The sequence below is a fragment of the Pongo abelii genome, chromosome 6 (assembly GCF_028885655.2).
Source record: "Pongo abelii isolate AG06213 chromosome 6, NHGRI_mPonAbe1-v2.0_pri, whole genome shotgun sequence".
Lineage (NCBI taxonomy): Eukaryota > Metazoa > Chordata > Mammalia > Primates > Hominidae > Pongo > Pongo abelii.
This window is the reverse complement of record NC_071991.2, coordinates 3,067,741-3,084,554: the sequence shown is the minus strand read 5'-3', so window position 1 is coordinate 3,084,554 and position 16,814 is coordinate 3,067,741. Positions and strand designations below refer to the sequence as shown.

Here is a 16,814-nt window from a genome sequence, read left to right as displayed (position 1 = left end):
GAGATGCAAAGACAGCACAAAACAGGCCCTGCCCTTAAAAAGTTCCCAGCCTGAACGTGGGAGAATATTCTGGAGGTTAGGAAACAGCCCTTGAGGGCAATGAGTAGATTTCTGCACATTTAACGTAAATGACATATAGTTCCAAGAGCACAGATTTTTATTTTATTTTATTTTTTATTTTTTTTGAGATGGAGTTTCGCTCTTGTTGCCCAGTCTGGCTGGAATTACAGGCGCCCACCACCACGCCTGGCTAATTTTTGTATTTTTACTAGAGACAGGGTTTCACCATGTTGGCCAGGCTGGTCTTGAACTCCTGACCTCAGGTGATCCACCCGCTTTGGCCTCTCAAAGTGCCGGGATTACAGGCGTGAGACACCACGTCTGGCCGCGCAGAATTATTTTGCATTCAAATACTTGGACTTCTGGTAAGTGTCCCAGAACGTTGTTTTCCTGGGACCTTGGATTCAGTTGAAGCTCTCAATGTTTTGCGTCATCTGATGGGTTGCCAGAAGTTTCCAGGTTTGACATGATTTCATGGTGCTCAGAGAGGAAGGGTCTCCGCTGTGCCCCACACCGGTTCTCCCCCTGTGTTTCGTGTGCACCTGAGTCACAGTATCTGAGGAAGGCTGGGCTGTGTTCTCAGCCAGGAGCCCTCACTGGTCACAACGTCCATTTCCTCCCACGCCACCATCCTTGCTGGCAAGCTCAGGCGCAGGGTGACGATGTTGCAGGGTGACGATGTTGCAAAAGAGGGTTCTTGGATCTCGTGCAAGAAAGAATTCAGGGCAAGTCCACAGTGCAAAGTAAAATCCGGTTGATTAAGAAAGTGAAGTGGGCCAGGCACGGTAACTCATGCCTGCAATCCCAGCACTTTGGGAGGCCGAGGTGGGCGGATCACCTGAGGTCAGGAGTTCGAGACCAGCCTGACCAACATGGTGAAATCCCGTCTCTACTAAAAATACAAAAATTAGCTGGGCATGGAGATGTGCGCCTGTAGTTCCAGCTACTTGGGAGGCTGAGGCAGGAAAATCATTTGAACCCAGAAGTCGGAGTTTGCAGTGAGCCAAGATCGTGCCACTGCACTCTAGCCTGGTGACAGAGCGAGACTCCGTCTCAAAAAAAAAAAAAAGGGTGAAAGAACACCTACCTCCATAGACAGAGCAGGGCGGTCCCAATAGTAAGAGGAGGGATGCGTCTACCTAGGTACAATACTTGTTTATATATAGGATAAAGAAAAAAAGAAAATCATGGGGAAATGTACTCTGCTACAAGGATTTGTGATGAAGGATTAATTTTCTTAATTACTACATTTTGCAAGAATTGATATTACTATCTTTAAAGCAAAATTAGGAATGCTTTTGTTCTCAAGATATCGGGGCCAGGTGGGGTGGCTCAAGCCTGTAATCCCAGCACTTTGGGACGCCAAGGTAGGGGGATCACCTGAGCCCAGGAGATCGAGACCAGCCTGGCCAACATGGCGAAACCCCGTCTCTACTAAAAACATAAAAATTAGCCAGTCATGGTGGCATGTGCTATAGTCCCAGCTACTTGGGAGGTTGAGGCAGGAGAATCACTTGAATCCAGGAGGTGGAGATTGCAGGGAGCTGAGATTGCTCCACTGCACTCCAGCCTGGGCAGCAAAGCAAGACTCTGTCTCAAAAAAAAAAAAAGATATCAGAATATCAGGACACTCCCAAGTCTGGGTCTGTTTAGTAAACGTTATCAGTCTGTTCTCTTAAGCATTAACATCTAGAGGCCAGAAATGCCTAACTTTCTGGGAATGCAGCCCACCAAGTCCCAGCCTTATTTTCCTCGGCCTCACTCAAGATGGAGTCGCTGTGGTTTGAACGCCTCAGACAACAATACGGCCAAACCAAAAATCAATCATTCCAGGAGCCTTAGTGGGACCCAGGACTGATGTGGAAAGAAATGCAAAAGCCCTGTTTCCTCCTGATGTTTCTCCCAAGCACTCATGGCTTGGCACCTCCAGCGTCCTGTTTGATCTACAGGGTCCAGGTTGTCCACACTCTCCATCCTGGGCAGCCTGAGCCGGGCAGCCCATCCCCCTCGGAGGTAAAGCTGGACTCCACTGCCTGCCATGCCCATCCTGCTGGTTGTGCATCCAATTTCTACCTTTTTGTATGAATCTTGTGGTGTCCAATAAAGAGGTGGAAGATGGGGGGACGCTCTGAGTCCGGTTCTCCAGGACCGTTTCTTACCTGCCAATTGGATACTTACCTAAATTTCCACTGAGATGCTGTGAGATTTCATGGAGGATGCGGTGAGGGTGATTTTGTTACTGGAAAGGGACCCGGATCCAGACCCCAAGAGAGGGTTCTTGAATCTCATGCAAGAAGGAATTCAGGGTGAGTCCACAGAATAAAGTTAAAGCAAGTTTATTAAGAAAATAGAGGAATAGGCCAGGCAGATGCAGTGGCTCACACCTGTAATCCCAGCACTTTGGGAGGCCAAGGTGGGTGGATCACTTGAGGTCAGGAGTTCAAGACCAGCCTGGACAACAAGGTGAAACCCTGTCTCTACTAAAAATACAAAAATCAGCTGGGTGTGATGGTGGGCTCCTGTAATACTCAGGAGGCTGAAGCGGGAGAATCGCTTGAATCCAGGAGGCAGAGATTGCAGTGAGCTGAGATCACATCATTGCACTCCAGCCTGGGCAATAAGAGTGAAGCTCCATCTCAAAAAAAAAAAAAAAAAAGGTAGAGTAATAAAAGAATGGCTAGTCCATAGACAGAGCAGCCCCAAGGGCTGCTGGTTGCCCATTTTTAGGGTTATTTCTTGATGATATGCTAAACAAGGGGTGGATTATTCACCCCTTTTTAGACCACACTTCTTGACGTTGCCGTAACATTTGTAAAGTGTCATGGCGCTGGTGGGAGTGTAGCAATGAGGATGACCACAGGTCACTCTTGTCGCCATGTTGGTTTTGGTGGATTTTAGCCGGCTTCTTTACTGCAACCTATTTTATCAGCAAGGTCTTTATGCCAACCTCCCACCTCATCCTGTGACTTAGAATGCCTGACCATCTGGGAATACAGCCCAGTAGGTTTCAGCCTTATTTTACCCAGCTTCTATTCAAGATGGAGTTGCTCTTGTTCAAATGCCTCTGAGAGTTTGTGATTCCTGGACGCAGCCCCAGGGGAAGGGTCAAGTGGCTAATACTGCTATCTTTTCTTTTATTAGAGACAGGGTCTTGCTCTGTCACCCAGGCTAGAGTGCAGTGGCTCGATCACAGCCCACTGCAGCCTTGAACTCCTGGGTTCAAGTGATCCTCCCGCCTCAGCCTCCTGAGTAGCTGGGACTACAGGTGTGTGCCACCACCCCTGGCTAATTTTAAAATGTTTGGTAGAGATGAGGTCTCACTTTGTTGCCCAAGCTGGTCTCAAACTCCTGGCCTAAGCAATCCTCCTTCCTCAGCCTCCCAAAGTTCACAGGTGTGGGCCACCATACCCAGCCGGCTGGTATCATCAGTAAGAGTCTCAACACATTCTGTTGTTTCCCTGGGGTGATTCTGGACAGAGAGTCTGGAAGTGTTGCCAGCCAGAGTTACCTGATGCAGCCAGGTGAGGAGAAGGCAAGCCTGGGGCCACTCCAGGGCCAAAGCCCCCGTGGGGGATCATGGGCTGATGTGTCCCCCCAGATCCATATGTTGCTGGGGGATCATGGGCTGGTGTGTCCCCCCACATCCATATGTTGCAGGCCTAGCCCCCAGGACCTCACAATTTGACTGTATTTGGAGATGGGGGTCTTTGAACAGGTGATTAAGTTAAATGAGGTCATGGGAGTGAGCCCTAATCCCATGTGACTGGTGTCCTTATAAGAAGAAGAAATGAGGTCTGGCCTGGTGGCTCATGCCTGTTATCTCAACACTTTGAGAGGCGGAGGCGGGCAGATCACCTGAGGTCAGGAGTTCAAAACCAGCCTGGCCAACATAGTGAAACCCTGTCTCTACTAAAAATACAAAAATTAGCCAGGAATGGTGGTACGTGCCTATAGTCCCAGCTACTCAGGAGGCTGAGGCAGGAGAATCGCTGGAACCTGGGAGGCAGAGGCTGCAGTGAGCCAAGATCACGCCATTGCACTCTAGCCTGGGCAACAGAGCGAGACTCTGTCTCAAAAAAAAAGAGATCAGAGAGAGATGCTCACAGAACGACAACCTTGTGAGGTCATAGGGAGAACATGTCATCTACAGGCCTGGGAGAGAGGCCTCAGGAGACGCCTACCCTGCTGTCACCTTGATCTTGGACACCAGCCTCCAGGACCCTGAGATGATAAATGTCTGTTGTTGAAGCCGCCCTGTCTATGGCACTTTATTATTAACACATGAATCCCAGGAAACTCATAGAGGGGCTTGCTGGTCCCTCCCTGCTCTGGAGTGACTCCTGCCTCCACGTCTGGAGCCTCAAACTCTTGGGCTCCCGTCCACAGGACGGGAGGCAGACCCTGTCGCTGGCCACCAGAAGTGCTGGTGCAGCAGTCCATTTTCCCGCTTGCAGCAATGCAGGCTTCAGGGGCTCCGCAGAGATGTTTCTGATGTGCATGCAGCCCGCGGGTCTCCAGGGCAGTACTGAAGGGCCTGCTGTTCCATCATGTGCCCTCACCACCACTGCTGTCATCCCCCCCTATTATTGAGCTCCTCTGTGGGCACGGTGCTGAGTTAATTTTTTTTTTTAATTGGCTCTGCCTGACCCACTGCTGGAGCTTCTGGGAGTTCATTTTAAAGTCAGGGAGAGAAGATGCAGGAGGCGGCTCAGTCCCTGGTTCAATTGCATGTTAAACCTAGTTTGATGTCCTCCCCGCTCGCCACATCTCTTTTATGACAGTTGGAAGCAGATGATGACAGTTCCGGGTGCCCTGCCTTTGCACGGCAGGGTCAGGAGGACCAGCGACCTCATTACCCGGTCTGCCACTGCCCTCTCACCCTCCTGCGTCTTCCAATAGATTCCAGGATACACCTAAAAGGGAAGGGGCAAGGGGTCCTTCTGCAGGTGACCAGATGGTGGGCTGGGCCTTGCCTGAGGCCAGTCTCTGCATAAAAGACTTCAACACCCCTCCCCGGCCGCTGTTAAATAGACTTCCCCATGACTTTATGCACTCAAGCCCAGCTCTTTGCCCAGACATAGGCCCAGCCCACTCCCTCCCCAGGCCCTGCCGGCTCTGCTCCTGTCTGAACACTGGCCTGCCTGCCTTCCTCTTGGCCCCGGGCAGATTCCACCCTCCTGCACACTCACTGATGCCCAACAAACCTTTCCTTTCCTGGGGGCTCCCTCTGGCATTCGCACTCCCTTCCCAGAATTTCTCTTGCATTTTGTGATTAAAGAAGAAATCATGGTGTGAATGTAATATGGTGCGGCTGCCGTGGAAAACAGCTGGGAGGTTTTGGCAAAAGTTAAACACAATATTACCATATGAGGCCGGGCACAGAGGCTCAGACCTGTAATCCCAACACTTTGGGAGGCCGAGGTGGGTGCATCACATGAGGTCAGGAGTTCAAGAACAGCCTGGCCAACATGGTGAAACCCCGTCTGTACTAAAAATACAAAAATTAGCCAGTTGTGGTGGTAGGCACCTGTAGTCCCAGCTACTCGGGAGGCTGAGGCAGGAGAATCGCTGGAACCCAGGAGGTGGAGGTTGCGGTGAGCCAAGATTGCACTACTGCACTCCAGCCTAGGTGACAGAGCAAGACTCCATCTCAAAAAAAAAACAAAAAAAAAAAGGTGTGGTGTCTCTGATGGGCATTTAAGATGGCTTCCAACCTTTTGCTGTTCTTTGTGTGCCCGTGGACGTGCAGAGGGCTGAAATGTTTCTCTAGGTTGGACGCCAAATAGGAATTGCTGGGCAGCTTAGTCCATTCAGGCTGCTATAACAGAATATTATAGACTGGGCAGCTTACAAACAACAAACATTTATTTCTTATGGTTCTGGAGGATGAGAAGTCCAAGAACAAGGCACCAGTAGATTTAGTGTCTGGTGAGGGCCCGCTTCATCATAGACAGTGCCTTCTGGCTGTGTCCTCCCATGGTGAAATGGGCAAGGGGTCTCTCTAGGATATCTCTCTGGGGCCTCTCTTATAAGTGTCCTAATCCCATCCCCGAGGGTTCAGCACCCCCTGATCTAACCGACTCCCAAGGGTGAGGTGCTCTCCCTCATCTCCTAATACCATCTCCTTGGGATTAGGATCTCAACATAGGATTTCAGGGAGACACAATCACACAGCAGCACCCGGTGTCAGATGTGTGGTGGCGTATGTTCACGGATATTGCCAAATTGCCCTCAAAAACTGGCTGGACCCATTTAGATTCCCCTCAAGACAGTCGGAGAGTCCTTTTTTTCCCTGCACCCTTGCCAAAACTTTATATTATCCAGCTTGAAAACGTTTGCCACTCAGATGGTGGAAACATGCTGATGATAATGATAGCAACTGCCTATGCTTACTGGCCGCTGATCCTGTCCCAGGTGCTGTACCATAATGAGAGCAGAAACTGCTAGTACCAATGAGCAGTGATTGCACCGTTGCACTCCAGCCTGCCTGGGTGATCGGAGTGAGACCCATCTCAAAATTAAAAATAAAAAAAATCACTTCACAGGGTTGTTGTGGGATTAAGTGAATGGATATCACTGCTCATTGCAGCCTCAACCTCCCGGTCTCAAACCATCTTCTCATCTCATTTTTTGACTTTTTTTTGTAGAGATGGGGGGGGTCTCACTATGTTGCCCAGGCTGGTCTTGAACTCCTGGGCTCAAGCGATCCTCTACCTCGGCCTCCCAAAGTACTGGGATTACAGGCATGAGCCACGGTGCCTGGTGGAGGTGAGCTCTTTTCTCACTCCTGTCTTGCAGCTCCAACTCAAGCGCAGAATGGAATCTCAATGTTCCAATTCTTTTCCTTATCAGTGAGCCTAATTACTACTGCCATGTTCATTGGTTGTGTAAAGTTCTGTGAATTCCTGCTCAGTTTCTTCCTTTTCTTTCCCACCACGTGCCTCGTCTCTTTCTTATTGACAGTCTGCACATTAATCTCTATTTCATATATTACAGATGTTTTCCTGGACCATAACTTACACTTTAACTTTGTTGTGCTGTTTTTCACCACATAGAAGTTATAAATTACAATGTACACGAAGGCATCAATCTTTTCCTAAATGACATTAGCGTACCATTCCTTCTTTAGGAAGGCCTTTCCTATACGAAGGTTATCGGTGTATTTAATAGTTTTTTTTCTTCTAATACTTTGGAATTTATTATTTCATTTATAAGTCATTCATCTATCTGCAAATTATGCAAAGGGGCAGGTAGGAACATAATTTTTTCTGAATCGTTAGCAAATTATCCATCAGCACTTGAATTTCTACCTTGGTTTGAAATGTCACCCTAATCATACACTAAATTTTTACACCTACACTGGCTGTCTGCTAGACTTTTGTTCATCTAATTATCTGTTTCTGTGCCACTGTGGCCTGTAGTCTTATAATATGATTTAATATCTGGAGAAATGCAAGTTGACTTTGGATTTAGCCACCTTATTGCACTCTCATATTGATTCTAGCAGTTTCTGCTCTCATTATGGTTCATTTTTAAATAATTTTAAATATTCTGGTTTATAGATTAGAGGGGGTATTCTTTTCTCATTTTAAAAATGTTATTATGTCTTTGTCAGCAAATATGCCATATGCTATTTCTGCGTTTCATTATTACTTGAAATTTCCTTTGTGGCTAATCCGTGTTGAATTTTTGTAGAATTTCCATGTGTAATTGAAAAGAGTTTTTTTTCTTCTATTTGTTGGGTACAGAGTTCTTTAGCTCTATTAGAGCAAACATGCTAATTATTTGAATCATCTCTCCCTGCAGTTGCCGTCCCCGTCTCAGAGGACTGCAGGAAGTCTCTTTACTGTGGCAATGTCTTTACCGATTTCTTCCTGTATTTCTATCAGTTTTGCTTTATGTGCTTTGAAGCCAGATTGTGAGGCATGCAAGCATTCATGCTTAATAGCATGAAAAGTGGCCAGGCACAGTGGCTCACATCTGTAATCCCAGCACTTTGGGAAGCTGATGTGGGAGGATCGCTTAAGCCCAGGAGTTTGAGACTGGCCTGGGCAACATAGTAAGACACTGTCTCTACAAAAGATTAAAACATTAGCTGGGCATGGTAGTGCACGCTTGTAGTGTCAGCTACTCAGGAGGTGAGGCAGGAGGATCACTTGAGCCTGGGAGATCAAGGCTGCAGTGAGCTATGCTGGCCCCACTGCACTCCAGCCTGGGCAACAGAGCAAGACCCTGTCTCAAAAATAGCATAAAAATCTTACTTGTTACTTTTTTTCCTCAAATTCTATTAGGTTGGTGCAAAAGTAATTGTGGTTCTTACCATTATATAATGGCATGGGTTGGAATTACTTTTGCACGAACCTAATGTATTCTCATATAAGGACAGCAGGCAGATTGGATTAGGGCTCCACTTAACTCTCATTTTAGCTTAGTTACCTCTTTAGAGACCTTTTCTCCAAATACAGTCACATTCTGAGCTACGGAAGGTTAGGACTTCAACATATGACTTCAGCATATGCCTTTGCAGGGGATGCTGTGCAGTCCATAACCGGCAACCATTTTTCCTTATATCCTATTTCTTCCCCTTGGAGTCTTTCTTCCTCTTTGCCGATGTACTACTTTTGGTGATGGTTTCATTGTGAAATGAAGTGCTTGCATGTGTGAAATTTTTTTTTCTATGTTTATACTTGAAATCATTGTCGAGCTAAATATAGAATTCTAGTTTCAAAATTGTTTTTCCTTAGAATGTTAAAGATACTGTCTTCTTGGACCAGGTATTGCCAGTTGATCCATCTGATTCTATAGCTTTGCAGGTAACAGATCCCTGCAAGCTTTCAAGACTTTTTCTTGCAAGCCTGGCATCTGAGACTTCAGCATCACGTGAATTGCTGTGGTTTTTTTTTTCCCCCCTTCATTCTTCCGGGCACTTTGTGCATCTTTTTGAGCTCAGGATTCATATCTTTTTTCAATTCTGGGAGCTTTTCTTCTAGAGTTTTGTTGAGTTTATCTTCCTCTCTGTTCTTTTCATTTTCTCCTGCTAGGTCACCTGTAAGACAAACGTGGGAACTTCCGGATCTATCTTCCACATCTCTTTAACTTTTCTTTTATCCTATCCAGGACACCCCCAATGCCTTTTTTCCCTGGATTGTGGGAGAATTCCTCAATTCCATCTTCTAAGTCAGTGATTTGGTCATGAGCTGTGTCCATTCTGTAAATTCAGTCCATCTACTGTTTGATTTTGTTGTTGTTGTTTTGGTGATGTTTTTGGGTTTTTGTTTTGTTTTTTTTTGTTGTTGTTTTTTTTGAGATGGAGTCTCACTCTATCGCCCAGGCTGGAGTGCAGTGGTGCAATCTCAGCTCACCGCAAGCTCCACCTCCTGGGTTCATGCCATTCTCCTGCCTCAGCCTCCAGAGTAGCTAGGACTACAGGCGCCCGCCACCACGCCCAGCTAATTTTTTGTATTTTTAGTAGAGATAGGGTTTCACTGTGTTAGCCGGGATGATCTTGATCTCCTGACCTCGTGATCCGACAGCCTTGGCCTCCCAAAGTGATGGGATTACAAGCGTGAGCCACCGTGCCCAGCAGTGATGTTTTGTTTTAATTTCTATTTGTGGAGCCAATGCTCTCTTGTGTCTTTCTGAGGACATGAAGCATACACATTCTAATGGCTTGTTCTGCTGGCCCTGTGAACGCTTTCCTTGACTGTGCTTGGTTGTTTCTCTTATGGTGTTGACTTTCCTCCAGTGTCTAGTGTTTCCTGGTGAGAGGACCATGTTCACGTTGGACATCCTCTCCAAATGGTCTGCTCTGACTGTATCTGTGCCTGCAGCCTTTTTGTGAGCATGAGATGATCCCTGCTGTGTTGTAGGGACTTCAGGGACTCCTTTTCTAGGATCTGAGGCTTCCTGTTCCTCCTGGGTCTCACCTGCACAGCCCAACCCTCCCTACAAGCACCGTCCTGCCTCTCTGACCGCCAGGCCCACAGTCTGTCTGCAGGAGGGAAGACATCTCCCTGGGGTGCTGCCTGGCCATGGAATGGGGTGAGGGGAGTTTGCAGGAGGTTCAACCCGGGCAGCTGTCCCTGTCTCAGGCAGAGCTCTAACTCGTCACCCTAGAGCTATCCTTTGTATCTGGCGTCCCCGGTCTTGGAGTTGGTCTTTCCTGCAGCCTCCTGAACTTGGGTTTTCTCTTTCAGCTCCATCCTGTCTGCTAGCGATAAAATGATTTCTCATAATTTTGTATCCACTGGGTTGGGAGTGGGAGCGAAGGGAGAAATTACAGCATCTACAGTTTGCCTTCTTCATATAATCTCCCCTTATGGTTTAAGTGTCGCTTATTACATTACCGGGTCACATTGAACATTTAGTTAATTAAAAGCCCACAGTGTTTTTCTTCCCTTTCCTTCTTTCCTTCCTTTTTCTTTCTTTTTTTTCCTTCCTGTTTTCCTTCCTTCTTTATTATATTAACCATCTTTCCCAACTTTGTGTGACTGGCTAAAATCTGATAAAGTCGGTCCTTTCTTCCTTCTTTCCTTCCTTCTTTCCTTCCTTCCTTCCTTCCTTCCTTCACAAGCCACTGCCATGCTAGTTCTCCCCCATCCTGGCCTTGGGCAAAATTTTAAGGCAAAATTCAGCACTTTACATTAATTTCTGTTGAATTCCATCTTGTGGTTTGGGCCCTATCTTCTTGCCTGTCAAGTCTTTTTGAATATTGATGAGTGCATTTATCATATTAAACATTTTTCCCAACTTTATGTGACCTGCAAATCTGATAAGGTTCTCCTGTATGTCATCACACACATCATTGCCAAAGGTGTTGAACAAAACAGGGTCCAGAAATGAGCTCTTTCATCTGACCCCTTAGACCCTCTCTAAGGTTTTTAAAATGTATTCAGCACAAAGATAACGCTATTATCAATACTATTTAGGTAATGCTGTTCGACCACCTATGAGGAAAACCAGTCAGTCCCAATTCTATCATCTTGTTCTCAAGGTTATCATAGAAAATTGGTCAGAAGCTAAAATCAAGATGTACAATTGTCTTCTTGTTTTCTGATTCTCTGGTGTATTGGTTTGTCTTCCAAGCTGAAGTATGAGTTTTTCGGAAGAGGGTATTGATGTCATTTCATTCAATGTTGTTTTATTATAATGTCAATATAATATTCTCTTCTAGAATATTATATTCTCTTCTAGAATAAATCTATAGAGTGTATAAATATTAACTCACCACCCACAGTGGAGGAGCTGTTATGGTTTTGATTTCATAGGCAGGGAAGTGGCTTGATGGTTTATCATGCTCTGGGCCAGGCACCCTGCTGGTTGCAGTAGAGCTTGTTTGACTGTCTCGTCCCAAGCCCTCTTCATTTCCACCCACTCCCTCCCTCTTTCCAGAATTTGGGAGCAGGCTCAGAAAATGCCATGCCCTGAAATTCCACCTGATAGGAATTGAAGAGAAATGAATGAGCCATTCCCAGCAGGGATCACTTGCCCTAAAAGATGAATTGAGCCGAGTTTCCGCAGTGACCAGGTCCTTCCCACACCTCATCAGTAGACTCCAAGCCAGAATGTAACTGAATGCAAAGTGATCTCATTCATTGAGCTTATCCATCATGGATATTGGTGCCCTGACTGAAGGCGGTGTTCTTGTCCAAGAGTAAGACTTGTGCATGTGCTTTTCCCCTCCACACTGCTGGGGAGGGAATGGCCTGATGCTACCGACCAGTCCTCATTCTCTGAACAGTTGCATCCCCAGAGTGCACGTGAGTTCAACAGCTTCTCCAGGTTGATGGACACATGGCCTGTGATGATGTTTCTCAAAGTGTATGCCACACAGACCACTAGTTTGTGAGTTGCTCCGTGAACCAAGGGTGCCATGGTCAGATACGCTGGGAAATGCTGCGTGCTGCACCTCTCTTGGCAACATTCATGTGCAAAGGATCTGAGAAGTCCTGCGATACCCAGGCTTACCAATCCATTTGGTCACATCACACACCCAACTCCTCACTGTTTTTCTTGTTTTTTTTTTTTTTTGGCTAAACACACTGTCTCCTAGGGACACAGTTCTGTGTAGTTAACAGGAAATATTTATTGAGTTTCTGTGTGGCAGGCCTTGAACTAAGCTTTCTTATGTACGATTTCATTTGCTCCTTTAAGCAACCCTGTGAAGTTTATATATTGTCATCACTCTCATTCGACAGGTAGAGCATTCGAGGCTTGGAGAGTTCAAGCCACTTTCCCTCCTCACTCAGCCAGTAAGTGGTAGAGCCAGGTTCAAACCCAGGCCTGCCTCCCTCCAAAGTCCACTTTATCATGCTTCCCCAGAAGACAATGGCCACTTATAATAAAAAGGTAAATTAGGGCCAGGTGCCGTGGCTCACACCTGTAATCCCAGTGTTTTGGGAGACCGAGGCAGGAGGATCACTTTGAGCCCAGGTGTTCAAGGCCAGCCTAGGCAACATAACGAGACCCTATCTCTACAAAAATAATAATAATAATAATTTTTCTTTAATTAGCCAGGCATGGTGGCAAGCTCCTGTAGTAGTAGCTACTCAGGAGGCTAAGGTGGGAGGATTCCTTGAGCCCAGGTCAAGGCTGCAGTGAGCGGTGATTGTGCCACTGCACTCCAGCTTAGGTGACAGAGCAAGACCCTGTCCCAAATAAATAAGCATTATGGTATGAGTCAGCCTCTTAAGCATTCAGTGACCAGAATGAAGGAGGAAATAGTAAATTCCTTGAGCTTACAAAACGGAGCCCCATATCCTGAGTGTAGGGTGACCCCACTAAGGTGTAGCCAGGTTCCTGGTCTCTTCCTAGACTCTTTCCTTATCTTCCTATGGCCAGCCTCTGTTGTCAAAAGAAATCCAGCATGCTGCTAGGCTCATTAGAGGCCTGCGTTAAGCCAGGGGCAGGGGTGCCTTCCTGTAACTCCAGCTATTTGGGAGGCTGAGGCAGGAGGATCGCTTGAGCCCCAGGGTTCAAGACCAGCCTGGGCAACACAGCGAGACCGTCTCATAAAAAACAATAATTACAATAAATTATAAATATTTATAAATTTATATTGTATATAAATTTTTATTATATTATATATATTTATATTTATAAATAAATTTATATTATATATAAATTATGTATAACATAAATATTTATAATTATAAATATATAGTAAAATATATTTTAAATTTATATTTATTTTTATATATTATATATTTAAATATATATTTATTAAAATATATTTTTTGATTTAAAATTATAAATATATTTGATTATATATTTATAATTTATAAATATATTTGGTTATATATTTATAATTTATAAATATATTTGATTATTTATAAATTATAAATATATTCGATTATATATTTATAATTTATAAATATATTCGATTATATATTTATAATTTATAAATATATTCGATTATATATTTATAATTTATAAATATATTCGATTATATATTTATAATTTATAAATATATTCGATTATATATTTATAATTTATAAATATATTCGATTATATATTTATAATTTATAAATATATTCGATTATATATTTATAATTTATAAATATATTCGATTATATATTTATAATTTATAAATATATTCGATTATATTTATAATTTATAAATATATTTGATTATATATTTATAATTTATAAATATATAATATATGATATACATTATGTATAATATATAATAAAATATAATAAATTAAAAATGTAAATATATATTTAATTATATATCATATAATACATTTCATATAAATATATTATATATAATTATATGTAATATACAATAATGTATATATGATATTATATATAATTATATATTGTATCTATCATATATCAATATTATATATTGTTACATATATAATATATGAGAAAGATATATAGAGAGAGATATATTGAGTTTCTATGTGGCAGGCTCTGAACTAAGCTTTCCTATGGATGCTATCATTTGCTCCTCTCTCTATATATATATACACACACACACACACATATATATATGAAGGCATGTCTTAGATAGCTGCAGAAGTGACTATTGAGATTATCCAGTGTTTCCCTACCTGGGAAGGCATGTGGTGTCTTCACGGTGGGCTGCGGACTTAAGGAGCTGCTGACCTCTTGGCTGGCCCAGACCTCTGTGCCATTGGCGGGGTCTGGTTTCTTCAGCTCACCAGAGTTCCGCATGCGGTTGGTCTGGTCCTCCAGACGCTCACGGATGCTGCCCTTAGTTCTGTGCACATCCAGCAGTTTTTCTCAGCTGCCTCCTTCCCCGTTGGCCTCTGTTGCCTGCGTGGACCTCTGCGTGGCCCCACTCTGGGTGGTCCTGGATCTCACAGTGTCCCTTTGCCCACAAATACTCCCTCTCCCAGGGACTCTGAATGTCCCATCCCAGTGGGGACCCCACATTCCGTCTCCATGGTAACCGGCGGGAAGCTGGTGATGGATGGGGGCCTGGCGTGGAGCATATTGCAGTCCTCAGATACCGTCACTTCCCACAGAGTGAGTCCAGGCAGGGAAGAAGTGATTGGGGGGAGCGGGGAAGAAGAGGTCGCAGCAGCACCTTCTGGCGCTGATCGGACGTGGAGGCATCATTCGCTTGCCCTTCTTGACTTCGGGTTCTTACCAAAACCCACCAGTAAGCTGATGCTGCAATAGGGTAAGGCAAAAGAGAGGCTCTTCTGGCAAGGAACTGTTCTTAATAGGCCAGGCTGTGATGATTAGTTAGGCAGGAGACTAGCAGACCACCTTGTACCATCTGCCGCAGTGTTCATGGCCTCCAAATGACTGTGGGGGGTCCTTTACTGTAGGGTTAGAATCAGATCAGACTCTTCCACACGCTTGGTGGTTGTTATTGAGCTCTGGGCCAGGCACTGGGGGTATAAGAGTTGTTGACATCAAATAAACTATAGAGACGAATCTCTGAAATTCAGAAGTTTTACTTGAGAAGTAAGAACTGAAATTTGGGCTGGGCACGGTGGCTCACACCTGTAATCCCAGCACTTTGGGAGGCCGAGGGGGGAGGATTGCTTGAGCCCAGGAATTTGAGACCAGCCTGGGCAACATAGTGAAACCCTATCTCTACAAAAAAAAAAAAAAAAATTATATCAGCCGAGAGTGGTGGCACATGCCTGTCATCCTAGTTACTCAGGAGGCTGAGGTGGGAGTCTCTCTTGAGCCTGGGAGGTGAAGGCTGCAGTGAGCTATGATGAGGCCACTGCACTCCAGCCTGGGCAACAGAGCAAGACCCCTCAAAAAAAAAAAAAAAAGAATTACAATTTTTGACATACACACAGACCTGGGTGGTCTTCATTATGTCCAAAGAACAAAGGTTAGAGGTTTTATTTTAAAAACAGAAGTGTTACATATTGTTCTTCAAGTTCACTGTCACCAGTGAAGTTTTGGGGAGCTGGCAAGCCCCGATTGGTGAGTGACAGCGGTGGGTAAAACTAACCTTAGAGTCATAGCAGATTGTTTCAGTAGCTCTTAGAGAAAACTTGTTTCGGGTTACAGCCAGCAGTGTCCGCAGCTGGGGCTTGCAGAGAATTTCGTTTTTGGAGCCATGTTGTGTGTCCCGGGTGCTTTTTACCTCCTCCCCTCCCAACTCTGTTTTAGGTGGGTGTGATAAGAATGACCCAATTTGCCAGGTGTGGTGGCTCACATCTGTAATCCTCGCATTTTGGCAGGCCGAGTGATACGGTTTGACTCTGTGTCCCCGCCCAAATCTCGTGCCGAGTTGTGACTCTCAGTGTTGGAGGAGGGTCCTGGCGGGAGGCGACTGGATCATGGGGAGGGATGGACATCCTCCTTGCTGTTTTCCTGACAGTGAGTGAGCTCTCAGCAGATCTGGTTGTTTAAAAGGATGTGGCACCTTTCCCTTCTTTCTTCCTCCCGCTCCTGACATAAATGTGCTGGTTTCCCCTTCGCCCTTCCACCATGATTGTAAGTTTCCTGAGGCCTCCGCAGAAGCTTTTTGTTTGTTTGTTTTTGAGATGGAGTTTCACTCTTGTTTACTGTCTGGAGTGCAATGTCACAATCTCAGCTCACTGCAACCTCCACCTCCTGGGTTCAAGCGATTCTCCTGCATCAGTCTCCTGAGTAGCTGGTACTACAGGCCTGCACCACCATGCCCGGCTAATTTTTGTATTTTTAGTAGACAGGGTTTCACCATGTTGGCCAGGCTGGTCTCAAACTCTTGACCTCAAGTGATCCATCCGCCTCGGCCTCCCAAAGTGCTGGGATTACAGGCGTGAGCCACTGTACCCAGCCTATATGTTCTTTTATGTATTTAAAAACATTATTCTGAGCTGGGCACAGTGGCACACACCCATTGTTCCAGCTATTCAGGAGGCTGAGGCAGGCGGATTGCTTGAGCCTAGGAGTTTGAGGCTGTAGTGTGCTATGATCACGCCTGTGAATAACCAGTGTACTTCAGCCTGGGCAACGTAGCAAGACCCCATCTCTTAAAAACAAAAAAACACCACATTATTCGGGAAGTAGTCCCAGATGAGTTCAAGAAAGATACGAAGTGCTGTCCCTGAGAAAGGGCTTCCTGTGTTGGAAACACTTGGGTGGTTCCTGAGCTGGAAAGAGTGGCCCAGCCTGGGAGGCAGAGGACTGACCCAAGAGCGTCCAGGTGGCCAAGGAAAGTGGCTGCCCAGAAGCCCCAGGAGTGAGGCTGCTGTTCTCGGGGCAGCCGCAGAGCAGGATGAGGATTACCACGTTCAGTCCTCAGCGGGCCCGGAGGAACGTGAGTCGCCG

General features: G+C 45.4%; 1 protein-coding gene and 1 long non-coding RNA gene across 3 annotated transcripts in view; one reads left to right on the top strand and one right to left on the bottom strand.

The window, feature by feature from the left end:
* Positions 1-14,467, bottom strand: part of LOC129053690 (uncharacterized) — a 28,587-nt gene extending 14,120 nt beyond the window's left edge. The window contains exon 1 of the long non-coding RNA XR_008518475.1: positions 14,117-14,467. This is a non-coding gene — a long non-coding RNA (uncharacterized LOC129053690). The remainder of the gene's footprint in view (positions 1-14,116) is intronic.
* Positions 1-16,814, top strand: part of CARD11 (caspase recruitment domain family member 11) — a 139,518-nt gene that overhangs the window by 24,534 nt on the left and 98,170 nt on the right. The gene's annotated exons all lie outside the window — the stretch shown is intronic.